We start from the raw sequence: 22,498 nt of genomic DNA on the forward strand, positions 1-22,498 counted from the left end.
TGCACTGCACATATAGATTCAAAGGTCACAAATTCACAAACGTTAGCTAACTCAAGTCAAAGTCATAGATCATAGAATTCCGGCAAGCATCCGAAGACTACCTTACCGATCACAAATCATAGGACTTCAGTAAGCGTCCGAAGACTACCTTACCGAACACAAATCATAGAACTTCAGTAAGCGTCCGAAGACTACCTTACCGAACACAAATCTTACCCAAAATCTCAAAGGTCCAGATTCCAACTGCCAAGGTCTTTTAATCGAATCAGCCAAACGGCACTCATCCAGCAACGCAGACGATCGAGTACTCAGTCGGAGACCGGCGCCACCTGGAAGGTCAGATCAGAAGGAAAGGAAGAAACACCATGGGTGCCAAGACTCGGGTCACTCGGTGGCAGCGATCGCGTCCATGGCGAGTTTCCAAACTTTCGTCACGACCTCTCCTTCGGGCATCCGAGTCGCCGATGAGTCCCTTCGTGGTCGCCAATTTGTAGTATCGGGTTCTCAAGGCCTACATGTTCAGAAGATAACCCACTTACATTGAAAGAACTATTGGCACGGAAGCTGTAAAATTCAAAGAACAAGTTTATTAAGACCCCATGGGGTGGTGGTACATTCCTACAGCACCCTTCGGTAATGCAAGAAGTATCACACCGAACATCGGTGTGACTCGGTCTTTTATACAATATGCAGGTAATAAAAAGATAGGCGGCACAAAGTTACAAGGCATTATGTACATATATGGTCATTTTTTGTAATACAGCCAGCTTATTGGAGGGTTTCAACCCCGCTGGTCAGTTTGGCGGCACATTCCTGAGGACGACTGGTCAGTGAGAACTGCGCATGTGCGGGTTGACCAGTACTAAAAATAGCCTGTTGCTGGGCAAACTTCAGTGGTCAGTGGTACGGACAACGGACTAAAGGGCACGCTAGCCACGAGGCCGCTTATGGTCGAAGATGGCCGCCGCAACATTCAAAATGGCGTTTTCGTATATAGCCAAGTTAAGGAGGAAAACGTGTAGATTCAGCTAATCGCTAACGCGGCCATGCCAATTACGACAGTCCTGAGGAACCAGTCGCCGCCGTCCCAGAGAGGGGTCGTAATCACGTGGCAGACGACCAGTTCCTTGTTGCAGCAGATCCGGTATGCCCCCGCAACAGCCCGGGCCCGGTGAGTAGTAAGTAGTTTTGTTGCTCAGTACAGCTTAGTGTATATCGCTCTGAGCCCTCAGTGTGCTCGCATCGGGCTCCTTCGGATCACGCCAGCCTACTTGCCCATACCGTGTGTCAAATCAGAAATGCCAATTCAGTTACCTCTGTTCCGCACACCAGGAACCAAGTTTTTCTTCTTTGTTTTTGTGGTCCTGGTCTTCAGGAGTCTGTTCGCCAGGCTGTGGCTCTGGATGGCCTCACATTTACGCAGTGTCTTTCAGGATGGAAGGCCTGGCCTGGCGCTCAACTAATACACTTCCGCCATGTGCGGCGGTTAGCCACGCCCCCCAGTGGTGCGTGTTCTCTTGTTTTCTGGGCTGCAAAACTGGGAATCTTAATCTTGTGGTTTTCCATGCAGAAATGTCACGACCCCTCCTAACAAAATTTGTGTGGGAAACAAGTGTGAATGAGTGTGGTATTTGCACACCACCTGTATTCTGGATTCTAGTGTAAACACACTTTTGTGCATGAGTCAGGAGCTGTGGGTCCTTCAATAAGAGCAATATTGCCTGCCTTGCATAAACCAAAAGATTAGTCTGTTAGTGAGCTGAACACCTTAAAATCCTGTAGGATGTACACCATCCGAATCTTTGCCAATCACCTGCCCAATGCAAAATAATTTGTTTATGGTAGTTTACAAAGGGCCAAACATGCCTCTGATATGGAGACTCAATATGCTTCGATAGGAGAAAAACGTGAATTAAAAAAGCTCAAGAGAAGAGACTGGCTGCTTGACATTTGGTAGAGGAGTGCTGTTCACAGGTTTTATAGGTAGTTAGTGAATTGATACAAGTGCCATATATGGTAGCCCAGAAGAGTCTAAACATCATAAGGAATTCTGAAGAGTAGCCATGAGAACATAAAGTAGGCAAGGCTGGGCCAATGAGAGAATCTGTAATCTATTTTTGTTGTCACACAATATAAGTAGATCCAAATTACTTTGTACACTTGTCTAACTGTGCTTTAATTCTCAGATTTACGAATGTATGCTGCACAGTTTCAGTCCAGTCTCTGACCAAGTGGCAGCCAGAAGACATGATGAGAAAATGGGATTCTCAGATTGACACTTAAAGCATGCGTAATTGGGAACAGAGCTGTCCTACACTATCATACGTCCAATCTTAAAATAGTCAGATCAAAATTAGAAGCAACTCTGATGTAATGATTTACAAATGAGTTTCTACGTTTGCAAAGAAATGTATCTTGTACAAAAAAACAGACAGCCCGTCTGGCCAACACAAAAAATGCACTCTGTTCTGTTATATTTATTTGTAACCATTATATATATGGAGATGAAAATTCACATCACTAGTTTTTCAGATGTAAACAGGCTGTTGCATTTTCAAAGATGCATTCCTCTTTTTCGTGCGAAGGTCTTATACATGAGCTTTAACTCTCTACATGGAATATTTTTTGGGGGGATCCTCTACTTAGAGAAGGTTTCATTTCAAATCAGAAAAACTGTGACTGGCTTTAGTACCAGGTCTTAGTATCTGGTTCTTAAACTGTTGATGTCTGTGAATCCCCACTTAATATTTTCTGAAATCAGTGGACCCTCACTGGAAATTATTGGAATCAGAGGACCCCTGCCTAAGCAATTTCCTTTTTTGAATTGTAAAACAATACACAAAAATATAGAAAGAAGCTTTCATTTTACAAATATATAAATTATGAAATATTTGATTTAATTCCCAAATATAAAAATAATGCACATTTCTGACTCCTCCCACGAATACATCAGAAGAAACCAACTTACATTTTAGCATCCAATTTCAGATGCCTTCGCATTTACAGAAAGTTAAACATTTTACATTTTAAATGTCGCTTTTCTATTTTTATACAACATATTAAACTATAAATATTATTACATTTTTTAAGCAGTCGCGTACCTCCAGTGGTCACAGGACCACTGGTTAAGAACCATAAATCTAAAGGATCCCCAAGTATATATTGTCTTTCTCGGTAAATTCTTGCTTAAGGGTCTATCATCGGATGTTCCTTACCTGGCTTGAAATTATATTGAGTGTCTGAGTCACATGTATAACCACGTGCCTCATCTTCCAAGAAAAAAGCAAAGACAAACCACTTCTCATCAAACAGGACCCCATTTTTCTATTAACAGAATCCACAAACATCTTCAATACACAAGAATGTTATTTTATATCTGGATATATTGTCAAAGTGTGCATAAGTTTACTAACGAGTGGACCGAGGAAAATGCAACTCACAGAACGATTAAAAAGCATTAAAATAGGAACTGTGTATTCTGCCTCTGTCAAATTAAGTTGCTACCTCAACAATTCTCAGACTTGTGGCAATTGCATTGCAGATTTTCATACAAACGTTCCGAACTAATTTTAAGGGAACAAAGTGGCTGTGTGAAAAAATCACAATGCATATTACAGGTTCTGATTTGTGTGTTCCTGGTTTTCCTTGTTTTCTGTTCCCAATGGGGACCAATAATTATCGTTATCGACACTGAATTCACGCAGCACTCTGAATGAGGCCTTTAAGGTCCTCTTTCCGAGCTGACCAAATGCGGCACTGGTGGCTGTAGTGTCTTTTGAGTTAGAGATGACGGGACCCTTTTGGTCCCTGACCGACTCCATAGAACAATGTTATACTTGCTTGGCTGTGGGTTAAAGACTTTGTGAGGTAGAATTTTCAGTTAATGGCTACATGCTGAGGAATAAAAACATGTAATCCCAAGCTCTGTGTGTGTGACATGATTATTTGCATGTACATAGGCTGGGAAGGATGCTACAACTGGCGATGAGGAAGGGGATAATGTAAACCCCAAAACTTGAACAACCGAGAGTGCTCTCCCAGAGAGTTTGTTGTGGCTCAGAAAATTGCTCGTGCATTCCACGTGAGCCTCAATCGCAGTGAAAATCGACAGTTGGTGTATGTGGAGTGAAAGCGCCACTCCAGCCAGTGCAAGGCCTGTGAACTGAACTGGGGTGGCAGAGTGGGCTAAAGAACGGTGATGAATTAAACCCAGATCTTTTGACTGGGTGTGACTGTTTGATTGATTCAGATGCTCCGTCCATTACCACCCCCTTTTGTACCGCTTTTGGCCGCCATAAGTGTGGCAGGGTATGCTCAGACGTGAGTCCCTTGCTCACTTTTCAGCCCGGCTTGCTTGAATCCAGTGGCAGACGGCTGGAATGCCAGAAACCGGTCCTCGGAAGCTTGTTTCCGGTCCAGGGAAGACATGGCTTGGCAGTTCGGGCTGGACTGTTCCCATGAGGCACAGGGTCAGACTGATTTGCATATAGCCATGTCTGAACTGGGATGGCAGAGTGGGCTAAAGAACGGTGATGGATTAAACCCAGATCTTTTGACTGGGTGTGAGTGTTTGATTGATTCAGATGCTCCGTCCATCACCACCCCCTTTTGTACCGCTTTTGGCCGCCATAAGTGTGGCAGGGTATGCTCAGACGTGAGTCCCTTGCTCACTTTGCCACTGGATTCAAGCAAGCTGGGCTGAAGACGGCTGGAATGCCAGAAACCGGTCCTCGGAAGCTTGTTTCCGGTCCAGGGAAGACATGGCTTGGCAGTTCGGGCTGGACTGTTCCCATGAGGCACAGGGTCAGACTGATTTGCATATGGCCATGTCTGAACTGGGGTGGCAGAGTGGGCTAAAGAACGCTGATGGATTAAACCCAGATCTTTTGACTGGGTGTGAGTGTTTGATTGATTCAGATGCTACGTCCATCATCACCCCCTTTTGTACCGCTGTGAAGAAAGTGAAGGCATAGAAATAGAGAGAAATCGCGATTTGTTTGTCGTTGGCTAGAAATTTGTGATAAAGTCAAGACAATAAATACTGCACAACAGCATAACTCAGAGCTGTTGTTCATGCAGTATGACACTGCTAATGGCAGCGACAACAAGGTACAGAGAAGCGCCAAAGGTAGTGATCGCTGAGTGCAAGGAACTGTTAAAAGACGAAAACATTTCTAACCCAAAGAAACGCTCAAAGCAGTAGAAACCAGGTTCAATGCGAAGTGATGAGAGTGGTTAAGTTACTGTGAAAGAAACAAAACTGCTACTCACCGCCAAAGAAGACAGCACCTCACAACCAGAGAGCGTGCATGATGACCCAAATGTTAGCACACGGCTAGCGCTTAACGAAGATGCCAGTCCAAGTGGGAAGCTGTCGCTGCCGGAGCGGGCTTCGGTCTCTCGAAAGAAGAAAGCTCCACAGGTTATGATGCTGCCACATTCTTAAAACCATTGTCTCCCTTCGATACTGCCTAAAAGCAGAATAGGAGCGATCGATTGACTGCCTGGATCGAAACTCTTGATGATTTACTTGATGCGCTGGAAGTAGTAAATGACAAAGATCATTAATATCTGAAGAATTTGGCGTGTGAAGGAGTAAAAGAAGTAACTAAGAAAATACTACAAAGTGATGAAGTGGCGTACCGTCAAATCAAAGAGGTATTGTAGGAAAGGATCTGCTTTCATGGTTACCCCCACTTTCTGCTTGGTGTCAGTGTGTTTTGGCCTAGTCTGCTGGGATCCTGCTAAACAGGACCCCACCAATTGTGCTTTCTCCCCTAAATAGACATGGTAAGTACGTTTGTACCTCCACAATTAGCTACTGGAGTACCCTTGTAAGTCCCTAGTATGTGATACTGAGGTACCTACGGCATAGGTACCTCAGAATTTCCCAGGGACGTTAGCATTTATTGTGCCCCTCATAGAAGTCCACTTAAACTGTGACTACAGGCCTGCCATTGCGGCCTGTGTGAGTTGGTGCTTGCACCTCTCACAACAGATATAGGTTTTAAGTGCAGTTACCTCAGATATTAGGAAACGTATAAGTCTCCCCTAGTATAAGCTCTTCATTCCTGAGGAAATGTGTGCTTGGTTATAAGTGTGAGGGTGCCCCTGCATGAGCAGGACACCCCTACAAACCACAGAGTCGAATCTCCAGGCTTTGTAAGTGCGATCACCCATTTTAAGAGATGTAGTGAACATCAGTCATTACGAGATGTCTAACTATATAGTGGCTGCACCAAACCTGGTCATGTTTGGTATCCAATGTGTCTGAATCGTACCCCAACACTGATTCCAGTGTTGGAAGTATGTTCCCATGTACTGTGGGACTCCTTAGTGGACCCCCCCTGTACTTTCGGTAACAGCCATTCAGGTTCTACAAGCAAGCTAGTGCTGCTGACCACAGTAACAATTCTGCCCTCCTACAGCTGAGCTGCGCTCGAGCAGGGGAAGGTAGAACAATAGTGACCACCCCCCAGACAGTGTAGTAAAACCCTACAAAAGAAAGGAGTGAGTGTCACCTGCCTACGATACAAAGCGAGCGTGTAGTGTCTCTAAATTCACAAATAATAAATTGATATCCCAGGCTCTGATTTACCACAGAACCAATAATAATGTACAGTGGTAGAAATGTCAAAAATGTTTGATACAAAATATTTTATTCAGGGTGAAAGAGTATATCTATATTGTCAATTATTTATGGAACTTTCATTTTTTGTAAAATATGTCATAGAACAAATCAATTTAAGTGAACATACATGTTCCTCTTCAAAATGAGACAACATAAACACCAATGTATCACATCAATTCCCCCCATCCCTAATGGATGAGAACAAAAACCATAAAACCATCAACAACAGGCCAAACTGTACCACATCACTCTCTCCATAAATCAATCGTACTATACATGCACATACGTCTATCATTGTAGGAAGGTGGATACCTGACTATGGTTACCCCAGATTTTTTGTCTAGTGTTTAGCTGGTTTTCGACTTAGTTGGCCTGGGATCCTGCTAATCAGGGCCCCAGGCTATCTGCTCTCTCTGTAAAATGGACTCCATGTACCCTAGGTACATCTCCGATTGGGTCACCTTAACAGCCCCCGTACAGTGTACTATAGGTACCCAGGGCATAGGTGCATCCAAGGCCTACCAGGGGCTGCAGCATACCTTTTGCCACCCCTGGCTGGCCATCCAAACTGACACAACTGGCTGATCACTCAGCTGGGGCAAGGTGGTGTAATCACCCCTTTCTTAGATATAGTATACCTATGTCTAAACCTATATCTGGACACATATACACCTATAAGTCACTCCTATGGCAGGCCTTAACAATCCTGGAGGCAGAGTGCTTGGTTTTATGTGAGATGGTGCTCTAACATGAGCTGAGCCTGTCTGTAGCTTTCGGAATCATGTCCTGGTTTTGCTTTATCAAAACATGTCGTGTAAGTTGTCATACGCTTTGGAATACTTTCCCCTCGCCAGTCCTGGCGACGGGGGTAGCATTCCACCCTTCTAGAGGGAGAAGACATGTTACTTTCCTTAAACGCGGTTAAATCTAACCAGAGCCTCAGCATCACAAAATGGATGCTGCTGCCACAGACACAAGTCTGGCCTCCTACTGCTGACCGAAACTCCAGCAGGGGAGGCCTGGACAAAAGGTTTCCTGTCACAGGGAGGTGTTACACCACCCCAGACAGGAGATAGTGGATTGGGGCAGGGAGGGCTGAATGAAACTAGACACTGCCTGGGGCACACAAGGTGTCCCATGCAAAGTCCAGTTCAGTTCAGTCCATCCTGGTCACTGGCTAGTGACCTAGACTCTGTCCCCTCTGCTTTCAGGTACTCTACATATTCGATCCACCCTTGGATCCAACCGGACTCTTCTCTCCTGGTTGCCTGCAGCATCTTTTCCTCCAGGCTCCATAGAACTATACGAAGAAACCAGACGCACTTTGGCACCTATGAACCCGCTTCCTGTGGGTGAGGTAACGAGGGTACTCCGGTGCCCCTGTAGTGATTTACATCCCTAGTGTCCTAGTTTCAAGTGGCTAAGTTCTAGTCCAATCGGAAGACTCCCAAACCTATAACGTTCTAATTTTTACGCACCATTGACTTGTATGGTAAACGCGGTTGCCTATAGACACTGCACCCGCATCCTGTGGGCCTCCTATGTCCTAACCTTCATTAGTCTAGTGTAGTCCCAGCGATTCTCAAGGCCCTCGGCCTCACCATTGTTCATGACGTGGTACTTATACCACTTTTTTAATATATGGTTTGAGTGGCCACCCGGCCTATCCATAATTGTGCAGCTTATTGTATGTTATATTAAGTTCTTTGTTTAATGCTTGTGCTTCTGTGCTCATAAAGAGTATGGGGGATTATTCTAGAAATAAATACATATATTTTATAATATATAATTTGTGTGGTGTCCTTTCATTTGATGTTAAAAGGATTCAATATGGTAAAACACCTGGCTAATATGATGACCATCCACTATGAATTTCATTGTCTTTGTCTTAGGCGGGCTGTACTTCATCACATGTGATTTAGAAAAATTGGTAGACAGATCAAGGCTGTTCATAAAATCAATAAATAAGTCTAAAAGTTCCTGCAACACCCTAGAAATCCGAGCAATTAAAACTGTGTCGTCTGCATAAAGCGGAGCAGGGATCATGCGACCGTCTGCCATAGAGGCGCCAAAGTGAGGGCCTCTAAAAACTGATTCTTCTTGATTAGTATAGAGAATAAATAAAAATGGAGCAAATATGCAACCCTGGCGAACCCCGATGTGAGGGGGTCGACTCCATAACCCACCTGCCCCTCCTTCCTTTTTGCCCTACGAGTCATAGACGATTGACCTCCATTTCGCGAAGACAGAGAGAGAAAGGGTTAATCTCTTCCACTGCCTCTTAGGTACAGGGAGGGATTCCCCAGACAAGAGACGGAAACCAATGTAAGGAAGGAGAGGCGGGGCCAACACCTTGTAAGGAGAACATGGAAGATCCAGCGTCGCGTCGGAGGCCGGAGGAGCAAGGAGAGCAGACCGTGAGAGAGGAAGCAAGTGCCTTGTGGAAGGAGTGTGCCCAGAAAGGAGAACCCCACGAAGAGACGATTGCAGATGTCGGCCCCAAATTCATCCAAGACCCCGAAGAAGGCACGGAAACCTGGTCATTGAGTGATGGACACCCCCTGAGGATACCTACGAGCGAGGCTGTTGAGGTACGTGAAGCGAGAGGGGGGAGGGAGTAACCATCGGAGAGTACGCCGCGTCACAGGGCACTGTGGATGTTTCTGCACATCCTACACAAAACATCCTACCCAAAAGCCCATCCCCTTTTGAGCACTACCTACCCATCCTCGTGTTCACCGGTATACTTGCGCAGCCAGTACCCTGAAGTTAAGGGGCTGAGAGAAAAGAGTTTCTACACACCGACGGTGGTCTTTTCTTTTTTGTTTATTTTCATAATACTGCGAGCAACAATATAAACAAGCCCGTCTCTATCCCTGCGCTGCAGGTGTGCCCCGCTCTAGACCGTGGAGGGTTCTGTCCTATTACAATTGTGACAACAGATCATCTTACCGCCCTTTCTCTTGTTTCTTCTTGAGCCTCCTGGGTGCCCTATCGAACCTAGAACCAGGAGCTACGGGGAAGGAAGGCCACGACCACAACACCAGAGGGATAGAAGACGGCCTGTACATCCTGTTGCACTTTTGCTGTGTTAAATAAAACTATCAAAATCAATCCCCGGATTTGGCCTCCTCATTTTTCCTTCCACCCGTCCCTCTCACAATTGGTGTCAGAAGTGGGATCAGTGAGGTTGGAGGAAGCAATGCAGAAAATGGCGGAAGGGCAGGAAAGACGGGGCCGTGTTATGGAGAAGATCCTGGCCGTGGCTGAGGAGGACAGGGAAAAACTCTAAAATCCCTATCAGAACAGAGTCAGACCCAGGAGTCCGTCATCAACAGCTGACATCCTGGGCCAACAAAGGGGTCATACCACTCTGCCTTCGGTGGTCCTTCGAAAATATGTTAGAGGGGAGGACCCCGATTTTTTCTTTTTGAACTTCGAGCGGATGGCTAGGGCAGCTGGTTGGGCCAATGACAAGTGGGGCAATATTTGGGCCCTCTATTGTTGGGCGACCTGCAGGCTGCCTATCAAGCCGCCAATCCGCTGGGTCTCACTCCTTACAATGAAGTAAAGAAAAATAGACTCAAAAGACTAGGGATCGATGAAGAGACATATAAAATAAGCCTCAGACAGGTGAAAGAAGGGCAATAGGAGACCTCCAGAGCGCTCTCCTATTGTGTTCGGGATCTGGCCGACCGTTGGTTGAAACACCTGACTTCGACCAAGGAGAACATCGTGGAGAAGGTCTATCTAGAACAATTTCTGTCTTCCTGATACCCCCGTACAGAAATGGGTATGGCAGCATACTGGTCTGACATTTGAATGGGCAGTGGAAATTTCAAGCACGTTCAATCGAGCTCAGGTGCTTCAATGGGGTCGGGATGAACATTCTTAGAAATAACCCAGCGGAGGCCCTTCTAAAACAACCAGACCACCCATTCCCGAAGACAGGACACTGTTACCCTGTTGCCCATCTCTTTACCCATCCCCATTTGACCCTCACTCCACCCTGGTCCCCAGTGTTTTATCTGTTGGGCTTTTGGTCACATCGGCCGGGTATGCCCCCTAAAGGAAGAGCCCATGGAGGTCAGGCTAACCCGTTCCTACTCCTGTAACCCTGCGGAGAAAAAGCCACCCTGTTACCGTACCGTGAGGGTCAACGGGGAAAACCGACAAGCCCTGATGGATACGTCCTGCCTACAAAGTGTGATACAACCCTCGGCTATCACAGGAGGAGTCGTTTAAACCACAGGGTTAGTCAACATACAGTGTGTGCATGGAGACAACAAGTGGAACCCCACCACCGATATGGAGATACAACATGGACCTGCCTATGAACTGGATCCCTTGCGGGTGGGGCTGATTTCCCGACTACCAGAACCTCTGGTTCTAGGATCTGAGTATACCTATCTGTCTACGATAGTGCCCAAGACAGCTGCAGATATGGAGGACTGGTGCCAGAGTGCGATCTTTTCCCAGGTACCCTGTCTTACACATCCCCAAGATAAACCCTGGAAAAGCGGGAAACAAAAGAAATGGGAAAAAAGAGACCATAGTTGCCTTGACCCAGAAAAAAGAGGAACCCATGCAGCAGTACGGCAGGGGCTTCTTTGCCGCCCAGAGGGAAGACCCCACCCTGAGAGAAGGATGGAACGAGGCTACTGACAATGAAGATCCTGTACAAGGAGGTCCCCAATTTATTATGAGAAGGGGGTTGGTATATAGAAAAGGAGGAAGGGACTGCCACTACAGTTCCTAGTACCCCAACCGTACAGAGAGAAGGTGATGTTTCTTGCCCATAGCCAGCTCTTGGGGGGAAACTTTGGGGAGTTAAAAATGGAGAAAGCAATTCTAGAAATGTTATTTTGACCTGGTATATACCAACAGATCCGTAGGTATTGCAAGAATGCCCGTCTGCCAAAATAACAGCAGATATACGCCCTCCAAGGTCCCCTTACATCCCCTGCCTATAATCAGTGAGCCCTTCTCCCGAGTCGGGATGGACATAACCGGACCCCTGCTTCCCTCCCGAAGTGGTTGCAGGTATGTGCTGTTGCTGGTAGACTACACCACCCGCTTCCCAGAGGCAGTCGCCTTAAGACATCCTATTGCTCTGCACATAGCAAAGGCCATGGTAAATATCTTTACCAGAGTGGAATTTCACCAAGAAATTATAACAGACCAGGTAACACGCTTTGTCTCCAAACTCACGAAGTAGGTCTGCTTACAGTTAAACATCAAACAAATCTGTAAGGTGGCTTACCATTCCCAAACCAACGGGTTGGTCAAAAGGTACAATACCACCCTTAAAACTGCCCTAAAAAAACTCCTAGATCTAGAGACCGCCGATGGGAGGACATGTTACCCCTGACTCTTTTTGCGATATGGTGTAAACCTCAGAAAAGCACGGGGTACTCCCCATTTGAGCTGTTGTATGGCCGACCGCCTGCACCCTATTAGACATGATAAGGGAGGAATGGGAGGAGGAACCAGCAGGGACCAAACCACCCCCCGAGTATGTCCTAAACCTAAAGACTCACCTCCAAGAAATACGAAGTATCTGCAGAACACATATGGAACAAGCACAGGAAGCCCAGAACTATCACTATGATAAAAACCCCAGAGAATGTTTCCTGAAGGTTGGCAACTCTGCCTTGCTCATGATGCCGACCTCAGACCACAAACTCTTAGGACAGTGGCAGGGCCTTTTTTGGGTTGTGGAGATAGTCACTCCAGTGACATATCGCCAAGAGATGGACCCCAAGAGGAAAACCAATACCAATATCTTCCACATAAATTTGAAGGAAAGGGGAAATACCTCTTACAGTGGTTCTAACAAAGAACCCCCCTGCCCATTATACACCCAAAGTATAGATCCGTAACTATCAGAAGACCAGAAAAGTGCCCTAAGCCACAGGTTATGACCTCTTCAGGCCGTGTTCTCCTCAACCCCGGGAAGAACGAACCTGATTGCCATCATCACACAACCAGGGAAAATTGTGATATTACGCCCTTACCGCCTCCCGGAGTCCCGAAGACTGGCTGTCAAGGATGAGGTACAACAGATGCTCCAGATGGGAGTAATAGAACCGTTAACCAGTGAATGGAACTCTCCCATCGTGTTAGTGACAAAACGGTATGGGTCCATCTGGTTTTGCATAGACTTTCAGGAGGTGAATAAGATCTCACAATTTGACACCTACCCGCTACCGCAGGTTGACGAAATGATTGAGAGGCTGGGAAAGCTGTTACATCAGTATGTTAGATTTAAGTAAGGGGTTTTGGCAGGTGCCCTTAAAATGACAAGCCAGAGAAAAGACTGCTTTCTCGACCCCAGGGGGTTTGTATCAGTTCACCGTCCTGCCTTTTGGGTTGCATGGGGCCTGGTGACCTTTCAAAGGTTAATGAACACCGTACTCAGACCCGGTACCGACAATGCTTCGGCCTACATAGACAATATGGTAATATACAGTCCGATGTGGGAACAGCATCTTACCCATCTCACCGCTGTTATCCAGACACTGAAAGACAGCGGCCTAACCATTAACCCCGCCAGAAGTAGGTTGGCAGCTAGGCCTGTGAAGTACTTAGGGTATCTCCTTGAGGAGGGACTCATTAAACCCCAGTAAGAAAAAGTAACTGCCATAGCTGATATCCCTTTTCTCCAGACCAAAAAGGACCTCAGAACATTTCTAGGCATCCTGGGCTACTATAGGAGGGTTATTCCTGACTTTTCCCAAAAGGCAGGTCCCTTGACGGGCCTCCTACAGAAATATGTGAACACTGACAAAGTATTGCATTGTCCCTCAAACATGCACCTGTTCGCCTTACAAAACCTAAAAACAGCCATCACCTCCAAACCAGTGTTACTTAGCCCGAATTATGGGAAACCTTTCATTCTACAGACCGATGCCTCGGTTCAAGGAGTGGGTGCCGTCCTTTCCCAAACTGATGTCCAGGGACAAGAAAGATCCATACTGTAAATAAGCCGAAAGCTCTTTCCCTGAGAAACAAAATATTCAGTAATCGAAAAAGAAGCCTTGGCAAAAAAATAGGCAATTGAGACCCTCCGCTACTATCTGGAAGGTCGAGAGTTCACTCTGTATACTGGCCACTCCCCATTGGAGTGGCTCTCCCCCAACAAAGGCCACAAGAACAGAATCATGAGGTGGTTTTTGGCACTACAACCTTTTCGGGTCACGACTCTTCACAGCGAAGGGAAGGAGCAGTCAAATGCTGATTATCTGTCCCGATACCCCCTCGACTCTTTTCTTGCTGGCAAGAAAGTTAGGGAAGCGGATCCCTGCCCCTCCTTCCTTTTAGCCCTGTGCGTCATTGACGGTTTAACTCCATTTCGCCCTGTGGAAGGAGTACGCCCAGAAAGAAGAACCCCGCAAAGAGGCGATTACAGACGTCGACCCCCAACTTCATCTAAGACCCCAAAGAAGGAGGGGAAACCTGGTCGGAGGAGTGGTGGACACCCCCGGAGGAAACATACGAGCCGCCACAACTCAGGGGAGTTGTGGCTGTTGTGGTAGTTGAAATGGAAGGGGAGGAGGGAGTAAAGGGAGGGCATTGGGGAGTACGCAGCGTCACAGGATACTGTAGATGTTTCTGCACTTGTGTGTGTTCCTGCACTGAAAACCCCAACATCCTACGCACAAGCCCCTCCCTTTTGAGCACTACCTATCCAACTCGTGTTCACCTGTATACTTGTGCAGCCAGTACACTCAAGGTAAGGGGCTGAGAGAAAAGCGTTTCTACACACCGAGAGTGGCCTTTTCTTTTTTGTTTATCTTCATAATACTGCGAGCAACGATATGAACAAGCCCATCTCTTTACCTGCGGTGTGGGTGTACCCTGCTCTAGACGGTGGAGGGTTCTGTCCTGTAAAAATTGTGACAACAGATCATCTTACCGCCCTTTCTCTTCTTCCTTCTTGAGCCTCCTAGGTGCCCTACCGAACCCAGAACCACGACCTACGGCAAAGGAAGACCACAACCACAACACCAGAGCGATAGAAGACGGCCTGTACATCCTTTTGGTCTGACATACTTATGGACTTTTAGCTGCGTTAAATAAAACCCTATCAAAATTGAGCCCCGGTTTCAGCTTCCTCGTTTTTTCCTTCTGCCCGTCCCTCTCACACCCTCACTTTAGTTTAGGTTTAAAGTATTTTATTAAGGCATAAAAAAAAAACACGGGGAGGGGAGCAGGAGGTCAGGTAAACATACAGTACAAGAAGCAAAACGTTGCAACGAGGCAGGAGAAAAAGAGGGAGGCAGGATGCCCCAGAGGGTAACAAGGCAAAAACATAGGCAATAAGGCACTGTGAACAACCCCCCTGTAGGCCCCCACTCCCTAGGCAAGGCCAAGCCAGAGTAGCACTCTGCGACACAGCAAAGGAGAAGCAAACCGTTCCACCAGCCCCTCGACCCCAGAAAAGAAGGAGAAAGAAAAGCAAAGGAGGAAAGAAAAGGAAACAATACCCCAACATCTCCGTCCGAAAGTCAGCATTAGAAGCATATAACCCCACTTCCCACCCCCAACCCCCGGTCCCCAATCCGCACAATCATTCCGCCGCTGGCGCCGGCGGTGTCAGCCTAAGGAGGCGCAAGTACCGTGGACACGTTAGCTCGCGAAATTCCGTGGACAGCAGTGCCAAAAAGGGATGCCAGAGCTCCTCAAACTGGTCAACATTCCCAGCCACCGTTAGCGATATCTTCTCCATGCCCAGTACCTGCCAGAGCCTATGCAACCAACCAGTGATAGAGGGGGCAGTGGGGGTGCGCCAAAGGACAAGTATGTTCTGAACGGCGGAGCCTAGCGCAATCGCAATCTGCCTGCCCCTGCGGGATTTCAGCGGGTACATCAAGTCATTGGGGAGGCCAAGCAAGACATACGCGGGAAAGCGCGGAAGCTCAATCTCAAAGTGCCTATCCACCTCATCTAAGACTTCCTTCCAGTAGGCCGACAGCACCGGGCACTCTCAGAGAATGTGCGTGAGGGTGCCCTCCTGTCCGCAGCCGCGCCAACAACCTTTATCGCCTAGTTTGCGCATCTCGTAGAGCCGCTCCGGGGTGTAATACCAATAGGTGGACACTTTAGTGAAGGTTTCCGTCAGCCCAGTGTGGTACGCAGAGTGCCTCGCCCGATACGCAATTTTGTCCCATTCCTTGTGGCTCAGGGTCCTGCCCAGTTCCCTGTGCCAGCGCTCCCTCCCTGGGTTATGGTAGTGGAAAGGCGGGGGTTGGAGAAATTTATACAAATCAGTGATGAGTTTGGCGTCCGAGGTCCGGGTCACCAACTATCGCTCATAGGGTGTGATCGTACGGGCGGCGACGTCACGCACTGGGGGTTGAAGAGCCCAGTGGCGGACTTGCATGTAGCGCAGTCTGTCCCCTTCCGTCAGGCCAAACTCCTGTCGGAGCTGCTGGAAGGGGAGCACGCCCTCCGGCCCGTAGATCTGAAAAAGCGCCCTGCATCCCGCACTCACCCAGTGGGAAAAGGCCCCCGGCTCCAGACCCGGAGTGAAATCCGGGTTGCCAGCAATGGGAGTGAACGGCGACGGAAAAGTGGTGAGCTCCCGAAGCTCACACACCGCGTCCCACACTCTTAGCGGGACCCGGGTGATAAAGGAGGCGTAGAGATTAGGCGGGCGATGAACGCGCCGTAGGAACGGGACCTCCTGGAGGGTACGGCCCGCAACTGCCTGGTCTTGAAAGAGCCAGTGTTTGTCCGATTCCCACCGGCTCCACTCCACCAGGTACCGGAGCTGAGCCGCCTGAAAGTACTTCCGGAGGTCCGGGACTCCGAGACCTCCCGCCTCCGGGGCAAGCATGGAGAGGACCCGCTTCATCCGAGGCTTACGGCCCTGCCACACAAAGCGGGAGATGTCTGCCTGTGTCTGCCGTATCCAACCCACGGGGGGCTGAAGAGGTAGAGCGCGAAAAAGATACAGGATCTGGGGCAGTATCGTCATCTTCACCGCCGCAATACGGCCCAGCCACGAGAGTAGGCCCTTGTTCCATCGGCCGAGTTCCTCCTTTATCTTTTTGCCCAGTGAGGAATAGTTAGCCGCGACCATGGCAGGCAAGGTGGGAGCAAGTAAAATGCCCAGGTAAGGCACCGTGGAGGAGGACCACTGCAAAGGGAAGAGACTTTGAAGGTCCCGTCTGGTGTCGGCAGAGAGCGACACATCCAGTGCAGCCGACTTGGCCATGTTCATTTTGAAGCCCGCAACGCGAGCAAAAGCGTTCAGCTCCTGGACGCAGGCAGGGAGTGACCGCCTGGGGTCATCTAGGGTCAGCAAGACATCGTCAGCGTATAAGCTGACAGTGTGCGTGTATTGCCCCATCTTCACCCCAATAGCGTCCGGGTTGTCGCGGATCCTCTGCGCAAACGGCTCCATATAAAGGGCGAAGAGGAGCGGCGAGAGGGGGCAACCCTGTCTCGTGCCGCGCTCAATGGCGAAGTTGCTGGAGCTGTGTCCATTGACACGCACTGACGCCGACGGTCTCCTATAGCAGTTAAAGACCATAGTGCGTAACTTCTCGCCGATCCCCAGTTTCTCAAGGACCAGCTCGAGGTATGGCCAATGAACCCTATCAAAGGCCTTCTCCGCGTCGACCGATAGCAGCATCCGCTCCCCCGGGACGCGTGAGGCCTTTTCCAGCACGTGCGTCACCCTCTTCGTGTTGTCGACCGTCTGCCTACCGGGTACGAAACCGGCCTGATCCGCCTCCACCAAACCTGGTAAGTGTAGACCCAGTCTGGCCGCCAAGATCCCGGTGTAAAGCTTGAGGTCCACATTTAGGAGCGAAATGGGCCGGTACGAGCCGCACAAGGTCCGGTCCTTCCCCGGCTTGGGGATAACCGACACAGTCGCCGAGAGGAGGTCCGGCGGGATGGCACCCGGTTCGGAGAAGGAGTTGAACAAGCGAGCCAGGAGAGGGGCGACAGTGGGACAGAAGGTCTTGTAGAACAAGGCTGTGTAGCCATCCGGGCCCGGGGCTTTACCATGCTTCAGCCGTGCGATCGCGGAGATGACCTCCTCCACGTGAATGTCCCTCTCTAGGTGATCCGCCTGGGAGGGGTCCAAGGCCGGGAGGGTCACGGACTCCAGATAGGCCTCCGCCTCTCCCGGTGGGGAAGGTTCTGAAGCGTACAGTGCCTCATAAAAGGATCAAAAGGTATCTGCCACCTCCGCGTCACTGGAAACCGGGATCCCATCCACTCCCACCAGCTCCTTCACCACATTGCGTTGCTGCGCAGCCCTGAGCCTGTGGGCCAGGAGCTTACCGCACCTGTCTCCGCCGGTGTAAAAGGCATGTTTCAGGCGCAGCGCTGCGTACTCCGCCCGATCTAGATCCAGCGCAGAGAGGAGTTTCCGTGCCGCCTTCAGTTGCTTCCAAACACGAGGAGCCCCCGTTCGGCGGTGGACCTGCTCAAGCTCCCTAACCTGCGCCGTCAGTTCCTCCCTCTTGCGCTGGCGTTCCTTGTTGTCCGCCGAGGAAATGGAGATAAATTCTCCCCTGACGACTGTTTTCAAAGCCGCCCACTGCGTAGCCAGGGACGTGTCAGAGTTGTTATTGTGGGACAGGTAGTCCTGGATGACCTCCTCCACTCGCTTCACTACCGATTTCTTATGGAGAAGCGTGTCCCGAAGCCGCCACATCCCTCTCGAGGGGGGGGGCGCCGGCCACGCAAAGACTCCGGAAACCGGCGCATGATCGGACAGGGACAGGACCCCGATGTCCGCCGCCGTGGCGGCTGAGCGAAGCGGGCCGCTCACCAAGAGGTAGTCCAACCGCGAATAAGTGCGGTGTGCGTGGTAAAAGTAGGAGTAGTCCCTATCGGTGGGATGCATGGTGCGCCAGAGGTCATGCAGGTCCATCTCCGCAATCTGGTCCTGTACCGCCTTAGAAAGCTCCCCTGTCTGCGGAAAGCGCTGGGCAGACCTGTCTAGAGTGGAGTCGAAGACCATATTCAGGTCTCCCCCCAGGATGATATGGCGATCGGGCGAGGCAGTAACGTCCACCAACACCGAGTCCAGGAAACGATCCTGGTGGTCGTTTGGGCTGTAAACCGAACCAACCGTAAAGGTAACACCTCCGAAGCGCATGCGATATACTAAGAGCCTCCCCTTCTGCTCAGCATGTTTATACAGCACCTCCCCCCTAAAGGAGCTAGCCAGAAGAATGGCCACCCCAGCGGTCTTAGTCGCAGCAGAGGAAAAGAGTTGCGTGGGGAACTTGGCAGAGCGCAACCTATGGCAATCTCTGGAAAGTAAATGGGTCTCCTGCAGGAGGCAGATATCCGCCTGCGACCCCTCTAACAGGGAGAGGATCGCCCTACGCTTCACGGGGTTATTCAGACCCTTGACATTAAGGGTCACTACTTTCAGGGGTGGCATCGCCTCCAGGGAAACAACGCGCTATGCAGCAGGCGGGGGATCAGCGGAGGGGGCGCGCGGGGCAGGGGCGCAGGGAAGGCCAAAAGCGGCATCGCACGTGTTCGGACAGCTTCGGACGGGACCCCCCCCACAACAAACCAACAATGAAACCCCCCCAAAACCCACTTATGGCAACCGGCCAAAATAAAAAGCAGAAAACAACACCCCATAGTCTCAGTCTAGCCCAAATGGGCGAGTCTGCAGAAAACAGTCAAGTGGACGTCCAGCCACACACCACCCCCCCGCCCCCCCAGCCCCCAACCCAGCATCGTTAAAGCTAAGAGCTTCTCCCCCCGGAGAAAAGTTAGGCCGTCAAGGCCACACCAGTAGATTCAGGCAAGTTCCTGGCCGCAGTCCTCAGGGCCTCCGCCATTTCAGCTCTGATGGTGGGCGAGTCTGGACGACTCGCTGGCGCTGACGATGGGCGCCTTCTCGACCTCCATCGGCCCCGCCGCTCGGGGCGCCTCCATGCGGGTGTAGCGCCTTCCTCCTCCGTAGCAGTAAGACCCAGCACTCCGCAGACATCTTGCAAGGAGCGCAGCTGATGCAGTACCCCATTCCATCGAAAGATAAGACGGAAGGGGTGACCCCAGGAATAGGCTGTCTCGTGCTCTCGCAGAAAGTCCGTTGCGATGCGGAAAGACCTGCGCTTTTGCAGTGTGATGGCGGACAGGTCCTGATAGAGTGCCACAGGTCTTTCGCGGAAGGTCAGTGGTTGCTTCCTACGGGCCTCCGTCATGATGCGCTCCTTTAGGGGGAAATCCGGCAAGAACGCCAGGATATCAGTCGGCGGTGCCGATGACTGGCGCTGGCGGCCCACCCTGTGTGCTCTGTCAATGCGGATGGGGAAATCCGCTCCTTCCTCCAAGATGTCGCGGAACAGGTCCTGCAGATAAGCCACTAGGTCCGCACCTTCATCGGCGGATGAAACACCCCGCACCCGGATGTTATTCCGCCTGGACCTGTTCTCGAGGTCCTCCGAGTGGGCCTGGAGCTCGACACATTGCTCCCGGAGGCGGAGGACGTCCTGTTGGAGATGGGTTATCTCCTCATCGCGACGTTGAGCCGCCGTCTCCACAGTATCGACCCGTTCGCCCAGGCCCTCGACTTCCCTGCGCACCTCCCGGACCTCTCCAGCCACCTCGGTCTTAAGAGTCTGAAATTCTTCCTTGAGGGAGCTGAATAAGTCCTCCATAAAGGACCGCGTGACCGGCGGCTCGCCCACAGTTGCGTCCGTCGATGCCCGGGAGGCCCCCGGGGACGGCTGCGTCCTGTCGCGTTGTTGCTGGGACCTGCCGAGCATTTCCGGCAAGGTGCGATCTCCCCGTGCCGCGCCACGTCTTCCAGTCATCTTGGGGCCCGGCAAAGCCCAGGGTCAGTTGCTGTAGGCGAGCGCCGCCGCTCGTGGGCACCAGATGTGAGGCCCTCGCCGAGGACAAGGGTAGAGCGTCACAGGCGACAAAATGGCGGTCCGGGCATGGGCAAGACGGCCCCCGGGCCAGTAGGGCAGGCAGCAATGTCCGAAGTGTAGGCCTCCCGCCTCGCGCTCCCAGGGAGGGCAGCAGATGAGTCGGTGCCAGAACGAGTCGAGGCCTCCGTGTGAGAAGGGCGCGGGCAGGGGTCACCTGGCTCAGCCACACAAAGACAAGATGGCGGGAGGGTGAAACCCAAGAAGGCAGCCCGGGCCAGCAAGTCCGTGGGCAACTCTCAAATGATAACGGGTCCGGAAAGCATGAAACCGGTGCCTCCCTCCTTCACCAGTTGATTGCCCGGCTCGGGCACTGCTCGAACTCCGCCATCCAGCGCCTCCAGGCGCGGAGTTCGCAAGGCGTCACCCTTCGAGACCCCGGGTAGGGGGGGGATCGCCGGTGCAGGGCTAAGGTCCTTCGCCCAGCAATGGTGTCTGCCACCAGGGCACCGGCCAGGAAGCCACCTCACTCCGCGGAGTCTGTCTAGTCCGCTCCCTCGGGATCTCCGGCGTTCCGCTTTTCAGCACTCGGGCCAGCCAAGGCGCGCGGACAGCGCCGCACTACGCTCCGCCTCCAGGCTCTTCTCCTCGGGGCGACCCGGGCTCTACTCCTCGGAGCGATCTCCGAATAAACTTTTCGGGAACTTCCCCCGGGGCCCCAGAAGTCAAAGTGGCACCAAAATGCGCCCCAGGAACTCCGGCACAGTTCTCGCGCCCGCAGTGCCGCCGCGGGGGGAGAGAAGCGCAGGAATCGGGGCTCGAGCTGAGCCGGGCCGGAGGAGCTACGGGAGGAAGCGTCCGCTCACCCCGCCATCTTGGCCACGCCCCCCTCACTTTAGTTTAAAGTGGGGTGTGCATTCACCATTGGGGCCTTACTGATAGAAGCCGAGATGTCCCTGTGCAAATCACGCAAAAAATGTATTAGGGCGGGATCTATGTCCATCTGAGCCATCATTAGACCACAACTTGGAGCGGTTAACTCCATCAAAGGATGAGCTGTGGTCCATGAAGGCCAGATGGATTGCCCCCCTCTTAGACTTGGTATACTTGCAAATCAGTAGATAGCGTTTCACATTTTGCTCAACTGTGCCCCTTCCGGGCCTAAACCCATATTGCAGATCGGTCTGGATATTGTGTTCCTCTGCCCAGTTGGAGAGTTGCTCCAGCAGGATCCCGCCTATAATTTTCACCTCTGAGTCAATAAGGGATATTGGTCTATAGCAGGCCGGATCTGACCTGTTTAACTTTTTAAAAATTGGGACTATAACTGATTGGCGCCAGGTTGGTGGGAGGAAGCCTCTAACTGCTGCATTAAAATGCTGGGTTATTAAGAAAGCCCAGAGATCGACAGAGAATTTAAAAAGATCCCTAGGGACTTCGCCTGGCCCTAGAGCCTTTTTAGAGGGAATATTAGTGATCTCAGAGGTCACCTCAGTCAATAGAAATATAATAGGATAGTCCTTCTCACTACCATCTGACCGGGTGGACTCTCACTCTTGGTTATAAATGGCCTTAAAATGTTCAACCAAACCTTGTTAAGTAAGTTGATACTTGGATAGAAAGTTGATCACTCTTGAACAAGGGGAGATTAACCAATTGCCAGAAGGCGGCACTATCCCTCATCATGCTAGCTGTAAGTAAACTATCCCATGCCTCTTCTTTCAGCTAGATTTTACGTTTCTTGCAGGACCTTCGATAATCCGTCCTGGCACTCTTAACCTTTTCCAGACACCGAGGTATTTCGTGCAAGGATTTCAACAAATCCTTGTGTGCCTTGAACCATCTAGCTGGTCGAGGAGTTGGAGCGGCGCCTGGTTTGCTAAGAGCCGATTTGATATGCCTGCAGATATTGGAAAAGGGAAACATGATACTCTAAGCCAAGGCATCCTCAGTCAAACAAGAAAAGAGATCAGTGCTACAAGAGGTGACCAGGTTGGAGAGAAAA

The sequence above is a fragment of the Lissotriton vulgaris genome, chromosome 9, assembly GCF_964263255.1.
Source record: "Lissotriton vulgaris chromosome 9, aLisVul1.2, whole genome shotgun sequence".
Lineage (NCBI taxonomy): Eukaryota > Metazoa > Chordata > Amphibia > Caudata > Salamandridae > Lissotriton > Lissotriton vulgaris.